This window comes from Meriones unguiculatus, chromosome X (assembly GCF_030254825.1).
Source record: "Meriones unguiculatus strain TT.TT164.6M chromosome X, Bangor_MerUng_6.1, whole genome shotgun sequence".
Classification (NCBI taxonomy): Eukaryota; Metazoa; Chordata; class Mammalia; order Rodentia; family Muridae; genus Meriones; species Meriones unguiculatus.
Window position 1 is genome coordinate 41246942 of NC_083369.1, and position 17724 is coordinate 41264665.

General features: G+C 42.1%; 1 protein-coding gene across 10 annotated transcripts in view; it reads left to right on the forward strand.

Moving 5' to 3' along the window:
- Positions 1–5: 5 nt before the first annotated feature.
- Positions 6–17724, forward strand: part of Chst7 (carbohydrate sulfotransferase 7) — a 79825-nt gene continuing 62106 nt past the window's right edge. For 7 of the 10 annotated variants that reach the window (XR_009588396.1, XR_009588398.1, XR_009588399.1 and 4 more), the window contains exons 1-4: positions 6–143; positions 2541–2598; positions 6644–6840; positions 7499–7597. The gene's annotated coding sequence lies outside the window, so the exon portion shown is untranslated. Of the gene's footprint in view, positions 144–1269; positions 1332–2540; positions 2599–6643; positions 6841–7498; positions 7598–10163; positions 16086–17724 lie in introns of those variants that run through there. The other 3 variants (XR_009588397.1, XR_009588395.1, XR_009588403.1) reach the window with 3 other exon arrangements.

The following is a 17724-nucleotide window of genomic DNA, read 5'->3' on the forward strand; positions in this document are numbered from 1 at the left end:
AGAATGCCTCAGCGGAAGCTACCTCGGCCAAGGCCAGCGCCTAAAGTACAACCCAGAAGCCCTCAGCAGAAGCAAACAGCTCTGGTCCCTCTCCTGGATGTTAAAGAGTAGCTAAAAGTTCGTGCTGCTCTAACTAGATTAAGGTCAGTAGAAATCGCGTTTTGGGAGCCCAATCTCCTGGGTTGCTTTTTGGTTTATTTCTGAAATGCCATCAAGGACAACAATGAATACTTTGTTGCTTTGTTTTGTTTAGAGACAAAGTTAACTGTCTAACTCTGGCGATCTTAGAACTCACTCTGTAGATAAGGCTGGCTTGGAACTCACAGAGATCCCCTTGCCTCCGCCTCAGGATTGCTGCAATTAAAGGCGTGCACTACCACCACCTGTGGTTTGGTAATACTTTTCAGTCTATACCGTGTCTGTGGTTTGGATTGAGTATTTTCTATCATGTCTGCCAGTTCATTCTTCTTCCATTGCCAGTATATTGTTGGGCCACTTAATTATTGTTTTAGTTTTTTTGTTGTGTTTTAAAATTGTAATGTTTGGCTCTGTCATTTTCATCAAAAGATACTGGCCTCTCATCCACAGCCACAAAACTCATGCTTTAAATTACAACCTGCCTAAAGCCAGTGGAAATCAAGGAAGAATTTTTTTTATCTTTTTAGATTTACCTTTCGTGCAGCGTCTTCAAATTTCAGAAAAGGGTGTAAGATCCTGGAACTGGACTAACAGGCAGTTGTGAGCCACTCTATGTGGACACTGGGAACCCAACCTGGGTCCAGAGCAGCAAGAACTCTTAGCCACTGAGCCTTTTCTCCAGTACCAAGAATTTTTTCTGAGGTGACATTGTCATTGAGCCCAGGGCCTTTCAAATGTTACAGACAAACTCTACTGCTGAGCCACACCCTGAATCTGTCACTGGTGGATTTTAAGGACTCTGCGGTTGAGTCCTGATCCCTACTCAAAAGGGTGGGTTCCTAACCTGTGAGCTCTGTCCATGAAATAAAAATCAATCCAGATGAGGAGCCATGATGGTGCATGCCTTTGACCGCAGCATTCAGGAGGGAGGTAGAGCTGTGATTTTAGTCAACTTCGTCTACACCGCGACCCAGGAGAGCGAGCTCCAAAGCAATTTCCACCGACCTCACTCTAGTTAAAACAGCATGGAACTTACCGACTTTTACTGTTCTGGGGAAATATAGATCTGGAAGAGAACCAGAGCTAGGCACTTCTGCTGAGGCATTCTGAAAATTTTAGTTTCATTGTTAGCTTCCCATGGAACTTGGCAGAGAAGCTGTGATGACAGGGCCAGTGTCCTGAAGCCTTAAGTGGTATGTGTTGGCATAAAGTTCTTGTGGACTGTGTACAGCTTATCCTTGTTCATCCAAATGCTGATTTTTCTACCCCAGTATCTGGTTGCAGTCCAGACATTGCATTGTGATGTTTATCCTAAGCACTTCCTGTCTCAAGTTTGTTTAAACATCCCGCCATTTACTTTCTGTATTGCCAATAAAAGCCAACCAGTCAATGCTGAGCAACACAAAAAAGGGTGGGACATCCCATTTTCATCCTGATCTCGTGGAAGGAGGAGAAAGCACAGTAAATGGAGGATGAATCCACAAGGATTCATCCAAAAGCAAATATGTGGGAAATGTGAATGGGAGAAAGCTATACTAGCTTGGAGGTTTAGGTTGGAGTAATGTGTTGTGGGCTAATTATATAAATCATAGTCTCTCTGTGTGGTTATTTGGATATATAGCTGGTTAGGGAGTAACTGCTGCTTTACTAAAATATAAAACAATATTAAATAATAATCAGCAGGTATGCAACCCTGGTTTTAAATGTATTTTATTTTATATTTATTTATTTACTTAGAGGATCTGTGCCACAGCTTGGAAGAGGTCAGAAGACAGCTTGTGGGATCTAGGTCTCTTCTTCCACTATATGGTCCAGAGCTGTGATCTTAGGCAGTCAAGCACAGCAGCAGTCACCTTTACCCTCTGAGCCATCTCGCAGGACCAAACTCCCTTTCCTTGGAGTTTAGGTTTTCATTGGTCACTGTCTTCATGCACAAGGGAAAAGAGACTTGTGGAGGCTCTTGCAGAGGAACAAAGTTTACTAGTATTTAAACTTTTCAGAGTGAGAAACTGGCAGGTAGGGATTTAATGCCTATGTATAGAAACAATTATATGTAAGGTAGTGACAATTAATAGACCCTGCTGAGGGTGTTGGTCAGTCACAAGACATCGTTCATCAGAGAGTTTAGAGCTTCTTAAAGAGTTCTTCGAAGTCTATCACCTCAGGCAGCCTTGTGTAGGTAAGAGCCCCCAGTACCCCTGAAGCTGGAGAGAATCTGGGCTTTACTAACCCTTTGAAGTGAGTGAGGTGAGGCAAGGATGGCTTGGTTACCTGGAGGCTTACACTACCAGATAGAAAATCCAGGTCTATGGGCACAGCCTTGGAATGCCAGCATTTTGGACTGATAGAAAGCCTGAGGAAGCCATTTAGCAATGCTCTCATGAAGACCTTTCCTCCCCCAGCTTGCTTCCCAGAGCCCTGCCTTGTTTCAAAGAGAAGACGATAGTGACCAGGATACAGGTAAGTAGAGTTTCTTCCTCTCTTCCCACAAGGTTAGGAATTGTAAACAGGACCCCTGCATGACGAGTAAGCAGCCTAGTCACACTGAATTGCATGAAACAAAGAAGGGATATTGCTGAGAACAAAGGTTTATTTTAGTAAGAGGAGGGATAAAGGAGGATAGTGGGAGACTTGTGCTCAACGTACACAGCACAAGTGAATGTGTAAAAGTTTAAATAAATTTTGAAATAGAGAAATTAGGCTGGAGAGACAGTTCAGAGTTAAGAGTACTGGCTCATTTTGGTTCCCAGAACCCACACCTGATAGCTTACAATTGATAACTTCAAATCCAAAGGATCTGTCACCTTCTTCTGACCACCCAGGGCACCTGCACACACATGGACAGAGAGACACATGGCATACACATTCATGAAAAAAAAAATCCCTTCAAGTTCACCCATGTGTTAACAGTGACATTATTTCCCACTGTTTGCCTAATTTTATTTTGCAAGTAAGTATGAGTCTTCCCTACTCGTGTGGTTTATGAATTTTTTTCTTTTTCTTTCTTTTTATTTGTTTTTCAAGACAGGGATTCTTTTTGTAAACTGGGCTGGCCTCTAACTTACAGAGATCTGCCTGCCTTTGCCTCCCTGAGTGTTGGGATTACAGGCGTGCACCACCACACCCAGATGATTTTTTTTTTATTTTAAAAATTTGTATTATTATTATTGTGTGAGGGCATTGGTTGTCAGCATGCCAAGTCCATATAGACTTCAGAGGACAGGTTTTGAGAGTCAGGTTTTTTTTCTTCCACCTTGCTGAAGCAGGGTCTACTGTTTCTGGGACTCAGTGGAGACAGGCAGAACCCTGGTGTTCATTGGCAGCCATCCTAGCCTACTGGGCAAGTTCTAGGTCACTGAATATACCTGACTCTAAATAAATAAATAAATAAATAAATAGGTGGCCAACACCCGAGGAAGGACAGCAGCGATTGTCCGCTAGCCTCTATATGCATGTGTACCCTCATGTACATAAGTACACTCGCATTCATGCATACGTGTACACACATGCACAGAACACCACTCACCCTCATTTCCTGCACTTAGCCTCCTGAGCATTCACATCCTGAACAACCAGACGGCTGCTGCCATCTGCTGGGCTTCTGGGATCGAGTGAACTGTGTGCTCTGCTGGAGAAACACCAGCAGCCTGGAGACTCACCGCTTTTATTACACTCCACTGAGCACCCAGGAGTGTTCAGCATTCACGAAACTTGAATACTAGTGCAAAAGGGTATATGTGACACGGTGCTCAGCCGAGTTCTCCAGCTGCCCAGTATAATTCGTTCCAAGGAGGAAATGCTTCTTTTAATAGTAATAGTGGCGAGTTTTCCAGTTAATTTGTAGGCAGTAGGTATCTCTGATTCTCTGTATTCTGGCCTAAGCTGGACACTTTAAAAAATCTTGGGCACTTGGTGATTAAAAATAACAGAGTTTCTGAAACTTTTACTTAATTAATTTTTTGTTTTACATTTATTGTGCATGTATATATACACATATATGTATATGTATATATATATATATATATATTAGGCAGTGTTTATAGAACACTGTGGCCATGAATAGTATAATACAGATAATGATGATAGTTTTGTTGGACATACATTGCCTGCTTAATGCATTTCATACAGTGTTCTACGTCCTTTCTGTGGTCTCATTTAATCCCTTAAGGGACATTGTGGTGTAGTTACTATAATTCACATGGGGAAACTGAGGCACTGAGATGTTACTCCATGCTCATCAGGCTAGAGCCTTAAAGTGTGAACCGAGGTCCTTAAGGTTTGTACAACCTGTGCTTGCACCCATGACCCTGAACACTGCTGTTGGCCGAGGTGTGTCCCTGAGTTCACAGAATTAGCTACATGTCTGTTCTGAAGGGTTCCCAAAGGCCTGCGTCTTAGATAGGGCTTCTTTTTTTTTTCTTCCCCCTACTTCTCAGCCCCCTGCCAAAACAATTTCTCTGTGTCAGCCCAGCTGTTCTAGAACTTACTCTGTGGAGCAGGCTGGCCTTGAACTCTAAGATGCTCCTCCTTCTGTCTTTTGAGTTCTGGGATTGAGGCCCTGTGCCACCATGGCCTGGCTTTGTTTGGGTCTCTACTGATATAACACCATGGCTGAAAAAGCAAGTTGGGGAGGAAAGAGGTTATGGCTTAAATTTCCATGTTGCTGTCCATCACTGAAGGAAGTCAGGATAGGAACTCAAACAGAACAGGAACCTGGAGGAAGGAGCTGATACAGAGGGCAAGGAGGAGTGCTGCTTACTGGCTAGCTTCCCCTGGTTTTCTCATTCTGCATTTTTATTGGACCCAGGACGATTGGCCCTGGAATGACCCCATCCACAGTGTGCTGGGTCCTTCCCCATCAATCACTAATTAAGAAAAATGCCTCACAGCTGGATCTTATGGAGGCATTTTCTTCTATTTTTGCTCTGTGTGACAGGGTTTCTCCATGTAGCCCTGGCTATCTTGGAACTCTGTAGACCAGGTTGGCCTCAAACTTGGGGATATTTTTGAACTCTGCCTCCTGCATGCTGGGATTAAAGCTGTGTGTCACCTTCTCCCAGCTTAGAAGGCATTTTCTTAATTGATGATCCCTCCTTTTACATAACTCCAGCTTGTGGCAAGCTGACAAAAAACCAGCAGTGTGGCCTGAAGATTGACAGGACTCAGGACGTGATGAATGATTCAGACTTGAGTGCCATCTGCCAGATACTTCTGGACACACACAGATGCTTCTGGTTTCACAAATTGGAGAATTTGGGGGTTTGGGAATATTTGCATACACTTCACTACTAAAGTGTTCTGAATCTGAAATCCATGTTTCACAACATGAGATATTTTAAATGTTGCCATCCCTCATGAAACAGGTCCCGAGAGTATTTTGAGGAACTGAGCATGATGAGCTTAAAAGGAGCCAGGCATTGCCAACTGTTTCCAGTACAAAGTCAGCACATTACCCCTCACGTGGGTTGGTGCTCTCTCACTCTGATATCCATAAGTTTCCATTTAATAGTGATGGACCTAGTGATCCAGCTACAGAAAAGACACAAAATTCCTTGCACCAGTGTTTTCTTGTTTTTGCTCTCTATGCCGTCAGTAGCCATGGAAAGGGGTGAAAATTTGTACTGGATGGTAACAATATACTGTATCAATGAGACAAAACCCACAGGAACAGTAAAGTCATCTTTCCCACGTCACCCCTCCCCCAGCACCGAGTTTACACAGAACAGAAGGCCTACCAGGGCAGCAAAGACCAAGAAGCAGTCATTGACATTCCCACTTTAGCACTCCATCAACAGGTCCTATTGGGAAAGTTTTCTGTACATAGTACACTCGAGGACACCAGGCATACCTCCAATATCCCCATTTAACAAAGTGCTCATCCAGGAAAAAGGCACTACTGCGGTCATGATTATGGCAAGAGTTTCAGTCAGAGGTCAAGTCTGAAAACTCACCAGAAAGTGCACACAGGGGAGAAGCCCTACCAGTGCCACACTTATAGGAAAGGCTTCATCTGTAGGTCAGATCTCAATATCCACTGCCTATTCCCCGCCAGAGAGAAACCTTACAAGTGTGAGGTGCATGGGAAGGGCTTCATAAAATGGAAACACTCCAGAACCATGACAGAATTCATACAGGAGAGAAGCCATATAAATGTGGAGACTGGCAAATGCTTTACATTTAGCTCAAGCCTTTACAACCACCAGAGAGTCCACACCGGGAAGAAACAATACAAGAGTGTGGGAAGTGCTTCAGCTTTGTTCCAAGCTTGATCTCTATTGGTGGGTCCACACAGGAGAGAAGCCTTATAAATGTGAAGAGTGTGGGAAGGGTTTAAGTTGCTTATCCTTACAAAGACACCAGGGTGGGGGTCCATCCAGTAGAGAGGCCTTTTTTGCTATAATATCTGTGGGAAGGGCTTTCCTCAGAGCTCAGATTTTAAGGCTCACCAGGGAGTTCACACCAGGGAACAACCATACAGAGTTGATGTGTGGGAGATGCTTTACAGGTGCCTGGAAGTTTCATGCCCACCAGAGAGTCTGCACCGGAGAGAAACCCTACATATGCAAGAAGTGTGGGAAAGGCTTCTGTCATGCCTCAAGTCTACAGGATCATCAGAGACTCCATACCAGTGAGAATCTGTTCAAATGCAGTGCGTGCCTGAAGCAGTTTAGTAAGGCCCCACACCTCCAGGCCAACCAGAAGGTACACATGGGGGAAGAGGCTGTACAAATGTGACGCGTGTGGGAAAGCCTTTTTCCTATTTATAGGAAAAGTATTTGAGGAATAATAACTGGGAAATGGAAGAGAATTCCCTAAAGAGGAAACATCTTATTTTATTTATTACATTTATGTTTTGGTAGAGGTCACATGCCATGGTACATATAGAGGTCAGAGGACAAACTGCACAAATCAATTGTCTTCCATCCTGTGGGTACTAAGGATTAAATTTAGCATTGATGGCAAGAATTTTTATTTGCTGAGCCATCTCACTGGCCCAGAAGAATCACCTGAAAAACAAATGAAACTTAGAGGAGACATGAGGATATGCCCATTCCTTGGTTGATGTGGCTCAGTCGCTGTATAGTTAGTTTTTCTTCTTTTTAAAATAGATTTATTGTTTTCTCTTTGAAATTAAGTTGATGTGCATGTTGGTATGTGCATGTGAGTGTAGGTGACTAAGGAGGTCAGAGGCACCTGATACTAGTCTTGAAAGACAAATTAAACTTAAAGGAGAAATGAGGATATGCCCATTCCTTGGCTGATGTGGGTCAGTCACTGTATAGTTGGTTTTTCTTCTTTTTTAAGAAAAGATACATCATTTTTTGAAATTATGTTTGTGTGCATGTTGGTATGTGCATAGGAGTGTAGGTGACTGAGGAGGTCAGAGACATCAGATCGTGTTGGATCTGAAGTTAAGATATGGATGCTGAGAACTGAACTCTGGCCCTCTGCAAGATCAGTAAGTATTCTGAACCACTGAACCCCTGATGATTAGCTTTAATTTGACACAATCTGGAATCACATGGGAGGGTAATCTGAATGACTGATTGTCTAGACTAGGTTGGCCTGTGGGCATGTCTACAGGGTGGGGGGAGAGAGTGGGAGGAGGGTTGTCTTAATTATATTGAGGTGAAAGACTTGCCTCCTGCTGTTGGCATTGTTCTCTAGGCAGGGGATCCTGGACAGTACAAGAGTAGAAAAAGAGAGTTGAGCATGAAATTGCATGCATTCTCTCTGTTCTTGATTGTGGATATAAGAACCTGCTTCAAGTTCCTCCTGCATTGGTTTCCCCTGCAACAATGGATTGTAACATGGAACTGTGAGCTTAAATAACCTGCTCTCCCCCAAGTTGCTTTTGTCAACTTAGGGTATTTTATCACAGTAACAGGAAATGAAACCAGACACAGTTGTAGAGCTTTCTCTTGAGCAACACAGTGTCTATAAGATAGTGATGGAAAAAAACAAAAAACAGAAAACAACACACAAAAAAAAGTCATTGCATCTTGCTTAACCACCCACAGAAAAGAGAGGGGGCAGATTATAGAGGGACTGAGTATGAGATGGGACCAGACTACCGGGATTCAAATACAGGTTGTATGATCTTCAAGACCTAATTTCTTTACAGCTGTTGGGTGAGAATAAAATAGTGTATTAGCCAGTTTTCTCTAGAGTAAAAATTTTAGAATGATTCTCTCTATATAGAATCAGGATTTATTAGAATGATTTACAGGCTGCATGCAGTCCAGTGAATCCAACAATGGCTGGCTGTGAACAGAAAGTTCAAGAATTCAGTAGTTGTTCAGTCCACAAGGCTGGATGTCTCAGCTTGTCTTTAGTATATGCTGGAATCCTGAAGAAGTTGGCTCTAAGAAGTTGCCAATGAAGGAAGGGACTTGCTAGCAAGGTAAGGGCAAGCAGGCAAAGAGCAAAACCTTCCTTCTTCCATGTCCTTTAATTACAGGACATATTAGCAACTAAGAGGTGCCCTACAGCAGTGGTTCTCAACCTTTCTAATGCTGTGACCCTTTAATACAGTTTCTTATGTTGTGGTGACCCTCAACTATAAAATTATTCTGTTGATGTAATTTTGCTACTGTTACGAATTGTAATGAAAATATCTGATATACAGGCTATCTGATATGCGACCTCTGTGTGCAACCCACAGCTTAAGAACTGCTGTTATAGGTGTATACTTGGCAGCAGACAATATTGTAACAGGAGTAGAAACCTGTGGGCATTTGGGCATCTTCTTCATGTGACTTGCTTGTGCCTTCAGGACCATGAATAGTTACTTCCCTTTGGCCTAACAGGAGGCATACAATTACTGGCAGGTGCCTACTGTGAGCAAGACTGCTCCACCAGCCCTCAAGAAATGTGCATATTTCTGCTCAGTTCTGTGTATTGATCATCTTGGTAACTGGAGAGGTAGTGTGCTGGGAATCAATAAACCTACAAACTGGGATGTTTTGTTTTGTTTGATAACCCAGTCTGACTTCAGAGTTGCTAGGTGATCAAGGATGATCTTGACTCTTTGATCTTCTGCCTCTACCTCCTGAATCCCAGGATTATAGAGATGTGCTACCATGCCTGGCACCAAACAGGGACTTTTTCATATGAGAGCCAATTGTTAGATTTACTGGTACACCATTGGCCACTGCTGTTATTAACGTGTCAGGCCATATGCATGTGGCATCTTGCAATTCCCAGGCTTTTAGGACAATTTTGAGACAATTGGTTGGAAATTTTGTTGGCAGAAGAAGTATCCCTTTAAAATGAGGTCATTTATCATGTGTTTGTCACTTGAGAATGAATAGGTTTATATTGCTGAACCCAGAGGGTTACTATGAAATTCGAAGTTAACACAGTTATTTGTCATCCTTGTTTGGGGAAGATATTTTAAAGGTGGGTCTTTTCAAATGATTTAGTTGAGAAAGTTTCCTCACAGGTGTACCCAGTCACCTGGGTTTTAGTTAATTCCAGATGTAGTCAAGATGGTGGCCAAGAAGAACCATTTCCTACAATCAGCAGGTATACTGAGTTGTTACTTCCCCTTGTTTTTTTTTAAGCTAATCTGTTTAAGAAAATATTCATTTTAAAATTATTTTATTGTTGTTTTTAATGTGTGTGAATATTTTGCCTGCACTTAACTATGATGTACACCACATACATGCCTGTTGCTTTTGGAAGCCTGAAGATCCCTTGGAACTGAAGCTACATAGGGTTGTAAGCTGCCATGTAGATGTTGGGACTTGAACCTAGGTCATCTTGAAAAATAGCCAATGCTATTAACTGCTGACCTGTCTTTGTAGCCAATTCTATCCACAAAAAATTTATTTTTATAGTTTCTGTTTATGTCCGATCATATGTACAATGCCAAACTTTGTGATAACTTATCAGGCTGTTTTAAATTAATGTGGAGAAGAGAAATAGACATATCTTTTTTTGTTGTCTTTCTTTCTTTCTTTCTTTCTTTCTTTCTTTCTTTCTTCTTTCTTTCTCTCTCTCTTTCTTTCTTTCATCAACAGTGTTGGAAATGAATGAGGTTGCACACATCTATAAACCAGCACTTGGAAGGCTGAGGCAAGAGGATGGAGTTTGAGGCCAGCCAGAGCAGTCTTGGCTGTGTAGCAAGATACTTTCAAAAACAACAAACAAACAAATAAATAAATAAGAGTGTACAAGAAGAGTTGTTGGATATCCTTGCTAGTTTTATGAACTGCCTTGTGTCAGTACTGGTCCTTGAATTGTCCTTATTATAACTAGGAAGGACTTTCTGCTCTGTGACAGCCAGACAAGATTGGATGGATGTGTCTGTTTATTAACTTGGTCAGTAATGGTCCTTGACAACCAGTTTCATTGCAAACTCTTGGTTTCCTTCTGTATCAAATATAAAACTGGTATATAGGCAAAAACCTATCAGTTTTTCCTTTTTCTATAATTGTTAAATTGTTAACTTTTAAAAAAATGTTTTTGTTGGTCGGGTGTGATGGCACATACCTTTAACCCAAGCATGCAAGAAGGAGTCAGAGGCAGGAGGATCTCTGTGAGTTCCAGGGCAGCCAGAACTGCTATCATATTTATTTTACTTATGTGTATGCACATGCACAGAGGTCAGCTCTCTTCTTCCCACCAAGTGAGCACCAGGGATTGAATCCGTTATTGGGATTTTACCCTGAGCCATCTTGCTGGCCATGGTTTTAATTTGTGTTTTCCTGGTTACTATCCCATTGAGACTGAGATATGTGCATGTATACATAAGCTTCCTTTTCTCTGGTTTGTTTGCTCACTTTAGTTAGTTGCCAACATTGTCTTTTTATTGCTCCATACTGTTTTTTATATATTGTCTGGATTATTGACTGTCAGTAGAGTGCAGTACAAACATCTTCTCCTAGGCTCCAGATTGTTTTTGGATTTTGAGAGACTAAAGACTATGGGGTTATAATATGGCATTGAGAGAAAGCAAGAATGGTAATTCAAAAAGTTCAAGGTTTTCAGATTATGCAAGTGGAGGAAATGAGGTAAGAATGCCTGCAGTCCTGAAGTTTCCAGATATGTCCTTGTCTCTCATGGAAGCTGCCTGAAAGCTGTGGCCTTTTCAGGTCTCTTGGTGAAGTGTGGGTCCCTTTCCATGCCTGAGTGAAAGGTACTGGCATGTGGCTTAATGTTGTTACAACCCAGGGTGTGAGGACTCAGCTGTATCATTCTTCTTAGAAGACAGTGATTCCCTTGATTTGGAACCTGTTACTTCTTTAGGCCCAGATTTCAAGTCTTGATGTTCTTCCTATACCAGATAGCAGGACCGTTTTCCTGTGTCTGTGCCAGTGATCAGCTACCTGTATGACTCTCTGATTATAGTTCTCCAGAGCTAATCTAGGAGCCTTAAATTGTAACTTGTATTCCACCAATAAATATGTTTAAGTCCAAAGTTATTCAGCTTTTCAGTTTTCTTTTTATAACCATTTAAACATTTTTCCTTTATTTTATTTTATATGTATGGGCGTTTTGCCTGTATGTACGTCTGTGCACTGTGTGCTTGCCTGGTGCCCAGGGAGGCCTGAAGAGAATGGCAGATTCCCTGAGACTGGACTTACGGATGGTTGTTAGCCATCATGTGGGTGCTAGGAACAAAACCTACTAGCTTCCCTAGTGCACTTAAACTCTGAGCCTTTTCTCTAGCCCCTTTGTAATGATTCTTTTTTCTGGCCTGCTGGTCCAAGCCTCCTGAATCCACAGTCCTTAATGATATACCCAATATTTTCATAGTAAATATCTTCATTCTCATCTCTGTGCTTTTTCTCCCAGATGTCTTCTTCTCAGAGCATGTGTCATGCTCCCCTTTAAGTAAGTCCTTACTATTCTTCAAGGCCCACTGAGTTTTTCTTGTACGGGAAACTGGCCTTCAGTTCTGTAGCTCACGTTTATTAGCACTTACAGGCTGATAAATAGACTACCTCAGATAAGCTCACAGGTCTTCAGTGTTTCTGTCTTATTCTCAATATTATTTTAACTTCTGGGGGACAGAGAAAGTCCCTCTAACTCCCTTTGTTAGTAGCAAAGAGTTGACAAACTGTTTAATGGTTACATAGAACCCACTTTTTTTTTTAAATTTTAACACTCTACAATGTACAAGATCCTTTGTTTGCAGTCAGACATAGTGGTACATACCTACAATCACAGTGCTGGTGAGCCAATGGTAGGAGGGACATTAGTTTTGAGACCAATAAGAGCTTGCCTCAAATTTAACATCAAATAAAAGCAGTGTGCTCTTACCATGAGCTGATCTGATTCACCACATCTACATAAAGTGGCCATGTAGATAACATAAGTGTCCTTGGCTTAACAGTCTTTTTAAGATCATCACTGAATGTGAAAAGTAGACATTTGAGAACCAGATAAAGGCACTTTGCAAATAAGCCTGGTGCCCTGGTTTTAATCCTCAGAACCCATATGAAGGTGGAAGAAGAGAATCAACTTAATAAAGCTGCCCTATCACCTCCACATGCACTCTGTGGTATGTGCCTTGTACCCTTATAACAATAGTGAAAAAGTTTAAGCGAGCTTTTAAAACAGGACTTTATTTATTACACACTTAGGCACAGTAGCTAGGCAGATTCTCAGCTATTCTAACCTGACAATACTCTCAGTCTTTAGTCCCAGCACTTGTTTCTTCCTCTGTGTCTGGCTGGCAACCCCCTTTACTTCTGATTCCTCCCCAGAGTCCCTTTCTCTGTCAGTAGTTCTGTCTGACCTCTCTTGCCTCACCTATTAGCCGGTCAGCTCTTTATTTAACCAATCAGAAGGTTGGAGAACAATGTTCACAGAATACTGAGGTGGGTGATGCTTCATAAAAATGACAATGCTAAAGTCCAGCCTGTACTTAACTGCCTGGGTACAGAAATTAGTATTTGAATAATACAAAGACAAATAAGCAAATAAGCCTGGTGCCCTGGTTTTAATCCTCAGAACCCACATGAAGGTGGAGGAAGAGAATCACAGTGCACACAAAGATCGACCTAATAAACATTGAAAGCTGGTAAGGAAACTGAGTCCCCAAATTTGAGTCAAATGGGAAGCTTTTACCATGTGGTGCAGCACTTGAGCATGTATGTTCTGTACATGCTTCTGTGATGGCAGTTTCCTCTTGAGTTTGCTAGGGGTGGAGGTAAGGCTGGAAGTGTCCACATTTTGAAAGTGTAGTCAGGGTAGCTGGGCCAGGTTTTGTACATGGTGGGTGAAAGGGATCTCTGCTGAGCCAAATGTATATGGCTGTCTAGGTTTGGTCCCAAGACACAGTACCATGTGAGAAGAGAGCGGAAGGTCTTTTAGCAGCTGATCTAAACCACAGACATGTGTAGACTGGATGAGTACTGTGAAAGTGAGTAAGTACTAGGTAGTTTGTGGTTATAAGTCAGAGCAGTGATGTTGCTCCTTTACCCTGTAGTGCACTCCTGAGTCGTATACACCCCAGAAATTCGAGAACTTAAGAGGGTAAGGCAGGAGGATCAAGAAGCAAGGGTAGTCTGGGCTGTATGAGATTCTGTCTCAAAAGACAAGCAAACAAAAAAGAGTGTGATGCAATTTTGAGTGCAACCCAATTTCAGTGGCAACAATAAGGCATTCCTGAAATGTGCATGTTTACCTAAGGGCCGTTTGAAGCCAGAATTAAATTCTTTTTCTGCAGTTAGAAAAGGCTATGCTGCCAGTTGGTTGGCTGGTCTTTGAACTCAAGGGATGCCTGATGACATACTTAAAGCTTAGCTTCATATGGTGGTTGTGTTTTCATATGTTATATGAACAGATGGTTAGAAAATAATTTTCTGCCTTCCACCTCAGCTGGTATCCTCAGCACTTTCTGGTCCAGAAGCAAGGTAATGGAAGATCAGAAGTACTTACTCATTCCCCTAATAGAGCTGGCCTTGGACTGATTAGTCTCAGGCAGAAAGCCCATAGCCTTGTCCAAATGAAGGACGGAATTGGGGCTCAGGGTCTAACAGCTATAGTCATTTTATGATTACCCACAAAGCCAAGTGTCAGGGACATTCTAAGCAAGAAAGTGATTGCGGCGGTTTCCTCAGTTTTCCATTTGCAGTTAGTGTCTGGGGTATGTGTATTGTATACTGTGGCATCTAGTTCCAGATTTTCAAATCTCTGTGCTATCAGGAGGGACATAAGTAGTAGGTTTACAGGTTTATGCTCTCAGGTGTGGTTTGAGAAGAGTCGGCATGTTGTCTTAGAACCTCGATTAGAAAGTGCTTGACTTGCCTGCCTTTGGGTATAGTTGCACTGGTTTTTCATACTCTGAAGTAGTTGATTTTTATATCCAATTTGTAATAATGGAAGCTTATTACACTAGCTAAATGAAATTAAATACTGCCTTTCTTATTTCTTGGAAATAGAGTGCTGAACCCAGAGAAGCCAAGGCACTGAAAATAGCATTTCTTTACAAAGTAGTAACCATGGTGCCTGAATCTGAAGCTGAATTGGTTTCAAGTATAAAGCTTTGTTTTCTGGGGGAGAGAAAGTAGTTGGCTATTGCTACCAACTGGCTGGCCCTGCTGTGGAGGCATGCTCTTTTCTCTGGTGGAAAGGCAGGGAACCAGATGCCCCAGTCTCCCTCCTGTCCAAGCTCCTCTCCTTCCTGTCTAAGCGCCTCTTTGCTTGGCTCACTCTTGCTTCCTGTGTTAGAAGGACAAATGATCCCTTGCTTGTTCCCCATCACCTTCTTAAAGTATTTTAAAGTTGTATATAAAATTCTACTTTGCCTCTTTTGTAAAATAATGCAAGATAGATAAGGCCTTAACTCTCTCAGCCCTATGTCTCTTTTGCTAAGTCAGCTTTCCTCCAGCCCATCTGCCAACCCTGAAATGCCTAAGATCTGGAGGACTGTACTCCAGAGGCTAGCCAAGACCCAGCTCCGAGGACTTGCTCTTTTTCCAGCTCTGGTCTGACTTACAGAACTCTGGCATGCATATAACAATATCCTGAGCTAGCAACTTCTGTTCTGCTGTGATACTAGCCAGTCTGACTCCCCTTTGAGACCTCACTTGGAAATGATCTATCTGCTATGATCGTAGCCAGTTCTGAATCCCTCTTGGGACATCACATGGAGATGTTCCCTCTGCCCTAATATCCAGTTCTGACTCTCCTTTGAGAACTCACACGGGGCTGGTCCATCTTCCACAGTAGTAGCCAGCTCTGACCCCTCTTTGAGACTTCACATAGAGATGTATTCCTACACAGTTCTACCCCTGCTTTCTAGTAAATTGTGTTTACTAGCTGTGGTCTCAGCTGCCTAGCTGGTCTTTTGCTGTGATTGATTTTGTGATTTAATGAATATTAATTGGGGTTACTTACCAGTAGCTATTATCAGTGAAGAAAATCAGAATCTATTTCTATCTCTTTATCTCTGCCACCCACCCCCAGTGAACACTGACCACTCTTGGGTAGTGGTGTTTCATGAGCCCTTCCCTCTTACTGTGGCTGGAGTTGAGGCACAGGAAATCTAAGTGGAACTGTAGGGAAATCAGGCATTTACTCCTGGCACCTGCCTCAGCCACTGCCTAGCTCCTTGTGGCTCCATCTGGTACACTCCTGCCCTCACACCAGCCTTGGGCCCTGTGCACTGCTGCCTCCTTCGTCTCTTGGGTTCTGAGTGGCCATGGTGTCTCTGTCAGGCCTGAGTGGGTGATGCTCTGCTATTCTGAATTTTGTGGTGGCTTCACTTTCTTTTCAGCTTCTCATCCAGACTTACATACTTAGAGTATTTGTTGAAAGAACTAGATAGAAACTGTGGTTTTTCAAATTTTGAAGTGTATTGATTTCTAATTTAAGCAACTGGCACTTCTTGATTCAGCCTCTGAATATTTTTACATTTACTATCTTAAAACTATCATTTTTATCTTTTGCCACCTTCCATGATGTCACATTCCCACTCTTCCAAAACTGACATGGTGTATATTTAAAAGTACATCTTATGTTGAATTATAAAAATAGGTCAAATATCTGGAAAAATGAAGGAATGATTCTATAGGAAGCATTCACATCCAAAAAGAAGTGACCTTAGAAAATAAAAAGGTTAGCTTAGGAAATCGAGACTGCTTGAGGCCTGCCATATATTACTTTATTTCCAGAAGGGGACTTTATTATGTTACGCAGGTTGACCTCCAACTCTCAGTACTTCTTCAGCTTCCTGAGTAGCTGGGATTATAGCTGTGGACCTGGACACCTAACTGGGCCCCAACATTTAAGTGCATTTTGCCATGTCTGTACATGTTAGCCATAGTAGTGTAGTAACCAATACTAGTGGATGTTCAGTGATAAAAAGAAAGATAAATTATTTAAAAACTAACTGGGAGAGTGTAAAGTTCTTATAGTGGATGATTTGGACACTCTTGGCTCAGAGATGACAATGTAAGTAAACTACAGTTGTCTTTTTTGTTGTTGTTGCTTTGTTTTGTAGTGTTTAGGATTAAGTCTGTAGCTTTGGGGCTGGAGAAATGTCTCAGAGGTTAAGAGCACTGGCTGTTCTTCCAAAGGTCCTGAGTTCAATTTCCAGCAACCACATCGTGGCTCATAACCATCTATAACGAGATCTGGTGCCCTCTTCTGGCATGCAAGCACACATGCAGGCAGAACAGTATATAAATAATAAATAAATCTATCTTTAAAAAAAATCCCAGAAATAAACCCACACACCTATGAACACTTGATTTTTGACAAAGAAGCCAAAACCATTCAATGGAAAAAAGACAGCATCTTCAACAAATAATGCTGGTCCAACTGGATGTCTACATGCAGAAAAATGAAAATAGATCCATATTTATCACCCTGCACAAAACTAAAGTCCAAGTGGATCAAAGACCTCAACATAAAACCAGATTCACTAAATCGGTTAGAAGAAAAAGTGGGGAACAGCCTAGAACTCATTGGCGCAGGAGACAACTTCCTGAACAGAACACCAACAGCACAGGCTCTAAGAGCAACAATCAATAAATGGGACCTCATGAAACTGAAAAGCTTCTGTAAAGCAAAGGACACCATCATCAAAACAAAATGACAGCTCACAGACTGGGAAAGGATCTTCACCAACCCTACATCTGACAGAGGGCTAATATCCAGTATATATAACGAATTCAAGAAGTTAAAATACAACAAATCAAGTAATCCAATTAAAAAATGGGGCATACATTGAAGCAGGACAGTCTCCCCAAGCATGGTTGGCTACCATAAAAAGCCAAAATGTTACGCTCAGGATGCGAGGCTAAGCACTGCACTCAGGGTCAGCCGCTTTGGACCCAGAGAAGAGCATGTCTGATTGCATGCGGGTTGATGCCCCAGGTCCCACCTCTGAGAAAAAGGTATCGGACGGGTCTGATGCTCTTTGGGTGGATGACACCTAAATGAACATCAGTACAAAGTCCCAATTTATTTCTAATATCAGAGATCAGACCTCTACTCTTGCCTGATGCATCTAAAACAAAAAGGGGGAACTGTAGAGAGCTGCGTAATGCCACGCCTTAAAGATGGAGCTGGTTTCCGCCTTCCACCTTCCCGATGGTGAGTGCTCTCTGTCACGAACAACTCCAC